The sequence below is a fragment of the Mustela lutreola genome, chromosome 9 (genome assembly GCF_030435805.1).
Source record: "Mustela lutreola isolate mMusLut2 chromosome 9, mMusLut2.pri, whole genome shotgun sequence".
In the NCBI taxonomy this organism is placed as follows: Eukaryota; Metazoa; Chordata; class Mammalia; order Carnivora; family Mustelidae; genus Mustela; species Mustela lutreola.
Genome location: NC_081298.1, coordinates 73,343,906 through 73,355,361, shown reverse-complemented (window position 1 = coordinate 73,355,361; position 11,456 = coordinate 73,343,906). Strand labels below are relative to the sequence as shown.

The 11,456-nt window shown below is 38.5% G+C and overlaps 1 pseudogene; it reads right to left on the bottom strand.

The window, feature by feature from the left end:
• Positions 1 to 5,235: 5,235 nt before the first annotated feature.
• Positions 5,236 to 5,431, bottom strand: LOC131808625 (U4 spliceosomal RNA; annotated as a pseudogene).
• Between the last annotated feature and the right edge of the window lie 6,025 nt (positions 5,432 to 11,456).

Below are 11,456 nucleotides of genomic sequence, written 5' to 3'. Positions count from 1 at the left end.
AGATAATGATGTATCAACATAGACATCAATAAGCTCAGGCTTAGATACAGTAGAGTTATAAGTATAGAACTAAAGAGTGAAAAATGGGGCACCTGGGTGGCTCAGTTGGTTAAGCAACTGCCTTTAGCTCAGGTTATGATCCTGGAGTCCTGGGATCAAGTCCCACATCAGGCTCCCTGCTCAGCGGGAAGTCTGCTTCTCCCGCTCACCTCTCTCCTCTCATGTGCTCTCTCTCTCTCCCTCTCTTTCAAATAAATAAACAAAATTAAAAAAAAAAAAAAAGAGTGAAAAATGAAACATTGTCCCTACCCACTTCCCTACTTCTAAATATATTCTTCTTTCCCAAGGTAACAACTGATGGCAATTAAGGGTTTCCTTCAAGTTATTTATTTATGCATTCATAATCATATATAAACATGTTCACTTTTTTTTTTTTTTTTTGCAATGGTGGGATCATTACAGATTTTTTCATGCATTTTGCCACTTAACAAAATACCTCAGTGATCTGCCCATTTGGATATCTTATCTTTGGAGATATTTTTAAATTTTAATGTTTAATTGCTACATAGTATTCCACAATGTGGATGTACTATATTGCATTAAATCTCGTTTTTTAAGGAACCTGTATGTAATGTCAATTTTTCAGTACTATAAAATAATATGGCATTAAACACCCTGGTATCTTCATCTTGGTAACCACAAACAAGGATTTCTTTATAATTTCTAGAACTCGAATTCTGGGTCAATCATTGATACAAGTTAAATTTTGAATGATATTAAGAAATAAGCTCCCCAAAAATCTTTACCATACCCCATTTCAACCCAAATTAGAAGACTATTTCTTCCTATCTTTGCCCACAATGAATAACGTAACTCTAAAATTTATCAATCTGATAAATGAGACATGATAATTTGTTTTATTTTTATTTCCATCACTACTAGTGGGGTTGAATATCTTTTCATATGCTTATTGTCAGTTTGGTTATCTTATTCTGTCCTGCTTCTATGCTCTGTCCCCTTTTCTTGTTAGATTGTCTCTTCTTGAGTAATTTGAGAGAGCAGACATGCCCTTTTCCTTCTACCTTTTTCTGATACACATTAGAGCTTTGTTTTCGCAATGACTTTGTTCTGCTTGATAAGCTGCTTCATTCATCTGTGCAACATAACTATAAGCTTCTCCTGAGTAGATACATTATTGCTGCTATGTCATTTCTATTTTTATCATTGCTGTACTGTTTATTGGCCACCTACTATGCATATGTCCCATCTATATGGGACGTGTCAGGCCCACGTCCCCTGACACAGCTTCAAGCAGGGCTGGCAGAATCAACAGAGCCCTGGACTCTCAAGCAGGAAAGCCTAAACTCAAGCCTCATTTCTGCCCAGCAAGCTGGGGATTTGGTCAAATCTCAAAATCTCTCTAATGTCAGGATCCTTACTTAATCCTCTCAATCCTAGGTTTCTCTCCAAATGCAAGTTTCTGTAACCATAGGTCCAGCTGCCTAAAAGAGCAGTCAGCACAAATTTGCCTCCTATCAGTGTCAATCACGCCTGCCTTGAGCCTCAAATTCCGTGGTTTTCCACCACAGCTAAACTCCACATAATTACTTGCAGACTACTCTTACAAGCTCTAACAAATCTGAGAGAAACTTGAGAGCAGTAACTGTCATAAAAAGAGATTTCTTTTCGTGGTTCTTGTTCATGGAAATGAACTTCCACTTCAGCTTTTGTTTCATGTACTATATATACCGTTTATAGATCTATAAAATAATTAATATTCCTTTAAGATTAAGGAATCTTAAGGAATGATTAAGGAATCAATAGTCCTCAAAATTTACAATTTAGTTACACAAATAATAAATAAATGCCTGGGGCATTTGGGTGGCTCAGCTGGTAGCTTCTGACTCTTGATCTCAGGTCTTGACCTCAGCGTTGTGAGTTCAAGCCCTGTATTAGGCATGGAGCCTACATACATACATAATACACAAATACCTATAATTTAAATTAGATTTTTCTAAGAATTCAAACACTGAATACACATTTTTTTGCTGAAATGCCCCTAAACATTGAATTACAATCACAAATCTAAAATATCATGCTCTCATAAATGTTTTAAACATTTGAGAAGTAGGCAAAAGCCTGACAAAATAGCAGAGCTGTTACAGAACTTGCTATTTAACTTAAACTACTTTTAGTGCTAATATATTAATTTATATTAATTTAAATTCTATATCTTCCTAGCCTTGCATTGAGTAATGATACCAAATCCACTCTCCCTCCCTCTCCAAAAAAATCTCAGATTAGTCAGCTGAGTTTGAAATTTCTGCATAATTGATCTTTGGGGGGGGGGGTGTTGGCTGGAGGGGAGGAGAGTTGTGTTGTGTTTTGTTTTGTGTTTTGTTTCCTGTCTGACATGGAATCTGGTTAAATTCTTTCAGGAATTCAACTTCCTTTATATTGTCACTAAGGCTCCAAGATCACACTTTTCACACAGGTTTTAGTGTCTCCCCTTGAAATAATGTATTGTGCTCCTTGAGTTTCACTTGGTCAGCATGAACCTTTGTCCCATCATTACACTATGGTGACCTGGCTGGTTAGCATTATTAGAAAACCTCATATTCCTAATTACTATACTATTATGATTAGTAAGGCCATCCAAGGGGTCTGTTTCCTAGGAGATGAGAGATTAAGTCAGTACCATTACCCTTCCTCCATAGGACATCTGGACAATTGAAAATCTTGCCCCCATACTGTTAACCTCTCTCTCAACTTAGTTACTATGGGTTATCATTGTGCCAATTAAATCTTGGACCCTCTTCCCATGTCATTTCTATGTAAGGCAGTAGATACTGACCAATTTATTCCTGTTCTTGATAGTTTCTATGATATTTCTTCAAGCTATTTGAAAATGCATTTTTTAAAAACGTGTCTAAGAGGCTATAAGAACATATATAATAGTTAATAGGAGAAACTGAAAAGAAGAAACAAATATATGTATGTATATATATATATATATATATATATATATATACACATATATATATATATATAATCCCAGGAGGATTTCCTGATTTCTTGATGTTCAAATTGTTACAATGTTGTATAACCTGTTCCTTTGTCCTTTCAGTGCCATCTGACATCTTTGAAAAGTACTTTTTTCCCATCAACCACAGACTATTCTTGAGTTTTCCTATACCAAGAAATGTAATCACTTTCCCTCCAGGAAACTTTGGCTCCTGCTAGGGGCCAATACTTGGCAAGCCAGGAGTGTATATGAGAATCAGTAGTGGCCAAAAGGGCTGCTTCTTCTCCTGGGCTACTTTTGGAGATGACAGAACTGAAAAAGATATTTCTTTGTGAACTCATGAGTTCAAAATGATATTTGTAACTTAACACAGGATGTTAATATACCTTGCTTTTCTTAGAGATGACTTTCTACAACCTTGACATAATGCCTCGTTAAGGCAGAGTAACATATTTATTACACAAATGTTTTGGAGCCATATTAAATGGAAAGATATTCTGCATAGACATGTAGCATCCCATCATCCATTAGCTCTGATGCAAGGCTGTCTCCCTTCATTACATGCCTCTCCACCCCCACCTTCATATCAACTGTTACTCACAGTTCACAGACAGAAGAGAATCATCCCGCTGAATAACTGATATTCTGCTGTGAAGTAGTAAAAGCATCAGAAGCAGTTCTAATCTTTGAGTGAACCAAATAAACTTCAAAGCAGGCCAATTCTGAGGTATGAGAGTCATGGGTAGATAAATGGCTGGTATCCAAAATCTATAAAAAACTTATCAAACTCAACACCCAAAGAACAAATAATCCAATCAAAAAAGACATGAATAGAAATTTCTCCAAAGAAGACATACAAATGGCCAACAGACATATGAAAAAAAGATCAACATCACTCAGCATATGGAAATACAAATCAAAACCACAATGAGATACCACCTCACACCAGTCAGAATTAACAAGTCAGGAAAAGACAGATGTTGGTAAGGATACAGGAAAGGGAACCGTATTACACTATTAACGGGAATGCGAACTGATGCAGCCATTCTGGAAGACTGTAGGGAGGTTCCTCAGAAAATTGAAAATAGAACTACCCTAACACCCAGAAATTGCACTACTGGGTATTTACCCCAAAGATAAAAATGTAGTGATCCAAATGGCCAAGTGCACTCCAATCTTTATAGCAGTATTGTCCACAATAGCCAAACCGTGGAAAGAGCCCAGATGTCTGTTGACAGATGAATGGATAAAGAAGATGTGGTATATATATGCAATGGAATACTACTCAGCCATCAAAAGTTGAAATCTTGCCATTTGCAATGATGTGAATGGAACTAAAGGGTATTATGCTGGGCGCCTGGGTGGCTCAGTGGGTTAAGCCGCTGCCTTCGGCTCAGGTCATGATCTCAGGGTCCTGGGATCGAGGCCCGCATCGGGCTCTCTGCTCAGCAGGGAGCCTGCTTCCCTCTCTCTCTCTCTGCCTGCCTCTCCATCTACTTGTGATTTCTCTCTGTCAAATAAATAAATAAAATCTTTAAAAAAAAAATAAATAAAAAAAAATAAAGGGTATTATGCTAAGCAAAATAAATCAGTCGGAGAAAGACAATTATCACAGGATCTCACTCATATGTGGAATTTAAGAAACAAAACAGAGGATAATAGGGAAAGAGAGGAAAAAATAAAACAAGATGAAATCAGAGAGGGAGACAAACCATAAGAGACTCTTAATCATAGGAAACAAATGGAGGATTGCTGAAGGGGAGGCTGGGTGAGGAATGGGGTAAGTGAGTGATGGACATTAAGGAGGTCACGTGATATAATGAACACTGAGTATTACATAAGACTGATGAATCACTGCACTCTAACTTTGAAACTAATAATATATTATATGTTAATTAAATTTTTAAAAATCTTTTAAAAAACAAATAAACAAATAAATAAAAAATAAAAAGAAATGGACCCCAGAAAACAAGGCAAGAAATTACCATATGGACAAGTGGTAAGAATATTCTCCTCTGTGAAGGAGATATAACTCCATATTTACTTTTTTAGTTAACTAATTTACTGATACTCTAACTCATCCTTACTAAGAGTTTGAAGAAGCTTACAAAATATAAGATCATTTGGTAAAGAAAGAAAGTGGGTAAATATCAAAGCAAAGAAGAAAACAAGCATAGAACAGTACCTAAAACTATAAGCAAATCAAACATACCCAAAAGGAGATGTCAAAAATGTCATATACAAAGATTAAGTGTCCCTGGTTCACTTCTAAGTGTCGTGACAGCCAGACCCAAAAAGAACACATTACTGATTACAAAAATCACAATGAACATAAAATTATTCAATTAGCAATAATCGCGCCTCGGATAAACCTCATTGGCTACAATACTGCCACTGCGCAAAGCTTGAACATAAAATTATTCAAATTCAACTTGTTTAAGAGAAAGGTAGAGTTACCTACTATTTAGATCTAAAGAAAATTCTCCTCTGGATCTTCACAAAGGACATGGTGTAATACAAGCTGACCACAGCTTCACTGATGCTCCTTCCAGAAGTACAAAAGATAGCTTTCATATGGCTTCTTATAGCATCATTGATTCACCCCAAAGTCCCATTCAGTAAAAGTAGTTTACAAGAAATCAAAAAAATGTAGTCCATGTACATGGGTTCTTGATGATCTGGCTTGATTTGGGGATAAATTTTGGCCTGCTAGAAGAATTGATGGCCTTCCAACAACCCTCTAAGAGTTTTATTTCTTGTAATTGAGGTTTCAATACGAACTGAATAACAGAGTTGAAAGTATTGTCTCTGGCAGGGACCTAGAGTACTATATCCTATACTATATCCTCTATATCCTCTAACAACCTACCAAGGGGAAGCATTCTCTTCTTACATCTGTTTTCATTCTCTTATGAAAACTAAAGAGCCTAAGGACTGTACCTGAAAAGAGGGTACCTCTCCCTCTCTCCTTCTCTGCCAAGGGAGCACCAGCTGGGCAGAGCCAAGGTCCTTCTTCGGTAAGTACAGAATGTCCTATTGCACGTAGTAAATGGCTGATAAGACCTTGGTTCTCAGGTGGGCCATGTTTCACTGTTGTCAAGAATTCTGCTAACGTTACTGTCAGGATAGATACTTGTTTTTATGCCCTTAGGACCCTAAATATGGAGGAACAGCAAGGAATATGGAGGCTAATGGAAGTAGTAAGAAACTATCTAGGAAGTAAACAGGTCAATGTAATTGAGAAGATGATTGAATGGGGGGGGGGGGTATTTGTTTGTCACTGGAAACTATAGAACAGAAAACCCTAACACAATTCAGCTCAGAATCACATTTACTGTGTTCCCCCTTATTTCTACAGGCTACCTACACATTCTGATCTTCTCCAAGAGGAAGCTTTTAAGCACAGCAGGTACTGCCCCTTGTTAGCAGGGGCCTGAAGCCAGCTGGGACCAGAAATAAAGTTCTGGAAAGCCTACTGGCCCATAGTCTAAGCTGTATACCTTCAATAAGGTTTTATCAATAAAGATGGCCTGTGATCTTCATCTATCTGACCCCTCAGAACTGGGTGAGAATAGAAGAGTATTATCCAGTGTAGCAGGAGCCTCTCAGAAAATTTCATGTACCAATGTATAGGGTCAAAGGAAGCAAAGTATAAAATTTATTGGCATTTTCAACTATAAATAGGCCCAAGAAGCCTCATTAAGAGCCTTGCTGCTTGCTTCTGAAGCACAGAAACACATTTCTGACTCCCCTTGACTCTCAAGGAAAATCACCTGATTATATTGCCACATTTACCAGTTTGCTGGAAAATAATTCAAGTCCCTCACCAGCACAAGGAATCTACACTCAACCTCATGCCCAAGACTTCAAAGGAATTAACCTTCCTTAGTAAAAATATTCTTGTATCTTTCCCTTTACTTACAGTGAACAGGGATCAGGTTCATCCACAAGCAGTTAAGAACTTGAATCCTGCAAGGCTCTAGTCAGAAGGAGCTTAGAGAACCAGATTAGTTTCTGGTTGCAAGCTGGAGACATGAATTTGGGATAACTTAAGTAAAAAGAGAATATTCCAGAAAGCTATAGGGCTTCTCACAAGATTGAAGGAAAGACTAGAGTACAAGGCTTAGAATAAATGGGTATAAGAAGTTTCCAGAAGTTCTGCTGCCAGTTGAGTGCTGGCTCCACAGGTGGAATGATGAATTTCAATGGTTCTTCTGCCCTAATTTCACTCTACTCAAGACTCAGAGTCCTAGGATAGAGAGCAACTAATAGATCAACCTTAACTCCTATCCTGAATCTTGCTGTACCTGGGCTGTAGGAGGAAGGTCAGAGAACTGAGCCTGGAGTGGAGGATCTCCATTGGCTGTCATGATGGCATGGAAAGTCATGAGTCATATCTACCTATCACAACTGCATATAAAGAAGGGATGTAAATTCCACAGGAAGAAATCACACTGTTGTTAGGAAGTTGTTAGGAAGAGGCAATGCATGCCAAATGTAAAAATGTCCATCTCAAAAATGTTAAAGCCAATTCTCTTCTTTGACCATTAAGGGAGCTAAGTAAGATCTAGACAGGTCAAATAACTTTTTAAGATTAAATAACTTCCAAAGGGCAAGTTTGAGAAAGAGATGGAACAGAAATTAAGACAAATTCTACCCAAAGTGTGGTCTATGAACTCAGGGCACCTCACCACCTGGGAAATACCAGCTCTCCAGCGCTATCCCAGGCCTACTGAGTCAGAATCTGCATTTTAACAAGTTCTTGGGGTGATCCAAAAGCACGTGAAAGTTTGAGAAGCACTGCTCTATTTTTATGGGTCTTGACCTTAGGGCAAGGAGTTAAACCTCACCTTGATCTCTGATGGCTTTTCCTCAATTCATGGGAAAAACAGACATAAGTGTTTCTTCATCATTTTCTAGCCTCTGAGGCCTATTTCCATGTGCTAGTTAGCATATCCAGACAGAGGGCAGTCTATATGATCACTAGAAGTTTAACAATACGTATACACCTAAGCCAGATTCCAACACAGTGATGGAAGGAATTCTTAAACTTAAGACTTCATGCATTGTTGAGAATGACTAGTACCCACTGAGAAATAAAAACCAAAATCCTATAATGATAGGAATTGCTCAGTGGCAAATTGAGTATTAAAAACATCACTTTTTAATGGTTCTATATCAAATTAAATCTTGTTCACATCCTCCTGCTGAGAGGAAACTCTAACTGCAGTTACTTAGAAGACCCTCTTCTTTCCTTGGTTGAATCAGAACTAAGAGGCTTATGGAGTTTTACAAAACTCAAGAAAGGGCCCTTCACTCTCAAATGGCCATGGCCACTGATGTCATCAACACACTTTCTACTCAGAGTCACTGCTCTGGGAAGGTTGCAGGCACACCGGCTCTCTGAAGACATTCTCTCTGTGTGCCAGCAAACAGAAGTCATCTTCCCTCTCCTCCCCACTGAAGTCTGTGCTTCATTTTGTACTGGTGGAATGGTGCTTTTGAGAGTAAGATTTTATTACATACATATAATACAGGTTTGGTTTCTGCCAGCAACATGTTCCTTGTTTGTCTGCTGGGGTAAAATATATCAACATTTTATGGTGCTCCATAAAGAATGTGATATAAGTAAAGAGCACCAGTTTGTCCAGGAGCTCTGTCGCCTCAACTAGTTTGAGGGCACTACTCTTATGTGCCTTTAACAGATATATGGCCTTCACTGCTATTGCACTTCGTTGCTCAGACACACTTAACAGCTGATAGTCCTGCACCAGCTCTTAAGCTTGAATCTATAACATGTTGCTCATCCAACTTCTTGTCACTTCTTCCCTACCATTCCATATGACTTCTTTCCTGGAGAACATAATGAGTGTGGTCAAGCGTTTGTAGCTCAGATTATTTGGGGAACTTGGAAAATGCAGGTTTCCTCAATTAATGCTTAGTGCTATCAAAACTGTATATATCCATCACACAAAAGCCAGTTCCAGCCATGCATGTGTGTGTGTGTGTGTGTGTGTGTGTGTGTGTGTGTATTGGAGGGTGGTGAAAAGGATGGTATAGATGTTCAATTACATAGTGTTATTTCAGGTTTGAGCCATTGCCCCCCTAAATTCCTTTCAAATTATCTAATGCATGGACTATCTTTACTAAAAAACTAAGTTCTTCATGTAATAATTAGAAATAAGACTTTAAATAATCTTGGAATAAAGAATAAAGAGGCTGCCTTTAAACTAAGGTCTAAAAAATTCATAGTAATGTTTCCTGGGTACAGACTCAGGTTAGGAGAGGGATACTGAGGGACATAATGTCAAAGAAGAAGGAGCTTGGATAGTAGACCAGAATATACCCAGATGCACTCATCGTCTTTACAATTTGTTAACACCTTGTACCAATTCATCCCAAAATGTACTTAGACATAAAACATGGCCACTTTTCTTCACTTCTTCTAGATCAAGAATTTTAGAAGCAGGGTCCTTCTGGAAACCATTCCAGTAACTCACTCAGAGATCAAGATGCCATCAAGAGTCATCAGATTCTAAGTGATTCACTGGACCTCAGAGATCTCTTTAGAATATGCTCCACAGCAACCAGCAGGACCAATCAAAGCAACATACACATACAATTCTAAGACATGTGTCAGGATCTTACCTTCAAAGAGCTTCAGTTTATGTGGGGAAATAGAGCATGTGCATAGAAAAAAAAATACACAATGGTCTTTAGTAAGTACCAAATGAATGGAAGAGACACCAATGTCGGTAGCATTCAGGTAAGAAAAGAAGGAGTAGAGAGGCATTATCATAAACCAGAGTGACTTACTACGGCTTGATGGAGGATTGGGGATTTCAGCTTGACCTTAAGCAATGATTCTTAATCTAAGATTGATGTTCTCTTAAGGGCTACATGAATGGAGCTTCAGAGGCCAATGAACTCTTTGGCTATGCACTTTTCTGGTATAAAGGATGGCCTTCAACAGATTCTCAAAGAGATGACTGAAAAGTTACAAGCCATTACCTTGCAAGAAATAGTTTAAGTAGTGAGGATGAAAAGCAGCATTCTAAATAGGGGAACAAGTAAGCAAAGGCATGGCGAAGGCACGAACAAGCCACTTTCAAGTGGAATACGAGGAAGGCTAGTCAAGTGGTAGTAACGGTCCCATGTCCATCTAAGGCAATGTCAAGAGATGGAACTGGGAAAGGGCCTGACTATCAAGATTATGCTGTGGGCAGTGCTCAGGTGAATGACACAGTGACATTGGGTTTAGGATGATTAATTGACCCTCTGGGGCAGGATGAGGCAAAAGTTGGTGATCCTAAAGTTGGAGAGAGGAGGGATGAAGAGCGAGGAAATGAGTTGAACTGGTGATTGTAGCCGTGGAACAGATGAAAGGCGTTCTGGAGGCACTGAGATAAGAACTTATAAAATTTAATAAGTTTGGGATATGGGCGTAGAGAGGAAAGAACCAAGGATGACTCAAATCCCCAGGCCTGGATGCCTGGAAGAATAAAGGCTCATTTGTAGAAATAAGGAACAATGGATAGAAAGCTGGTCCAAGAGAATTATAAAGACTTTGATTTCTGACAGGTCGGAATTTGAGGTGATGTCCTAAGAACAGTCAAAGAGACCCTTTATCAATGGCACTAGATATTTACATACCCAAAGGTAAGATTGGAACTGTCTTCCAGCCCAGTGTCCTCTATCCTAGATAACTGATATGGTCTGACTCCTTGGGGGGACTCTGCAATGTTAACCTGAGGCTCTATCATTTCTGCTTTTTATTTGCAATCTTTCCTAAAGCATTTTCTCCAGATGACGTTACCACTCTGTGATTAGGAGACAGGCAAGGACGTAAACATTCCAATAAGATAAAAGCAGCCCTGCTTTCCCAGTACTCTCACAGCACTCCAACTTCATTAGGCTCATGTTGTTTCATTAAACTCAATGCCATTTAAATTTTTATGTTCATTTCAAGGCTATTTGTTTTGACAAAGGATTTTACGAAAACGCAGTAGGAATTTTCTAGGTTTTATTTAACTTTATAACCATCTAATTTACTCCCCAATAAAGGGATAACTAAGCATTCCTGTTATGCTGCTAAAAACCTCTTTGCATAATTTTGAAATACAATACAAGATTCTGCAAGGAAGAAATTCACACCAGGGAAATGCTGACATGAGCTATCCAATGTTTGGTGCGGGGTTTAGGGACTCAACACTTCCTCTCTTCATTAGCACATACACATACTCTATAGGATCCAAAGACACTTCTTCTATTTATATATTGTTACTTTCCTATACAAGTAGGTCTCTGACCCTGCCACATACAGGATAGATGAAGCCCAGCAGGGAGTTTTCTGAAGCCCAGGGGTGCCAACAGACAGGACATAACAATGACTAATAAGGAACAGGGTGATTTATAGGGAGAGAAGAGGAAT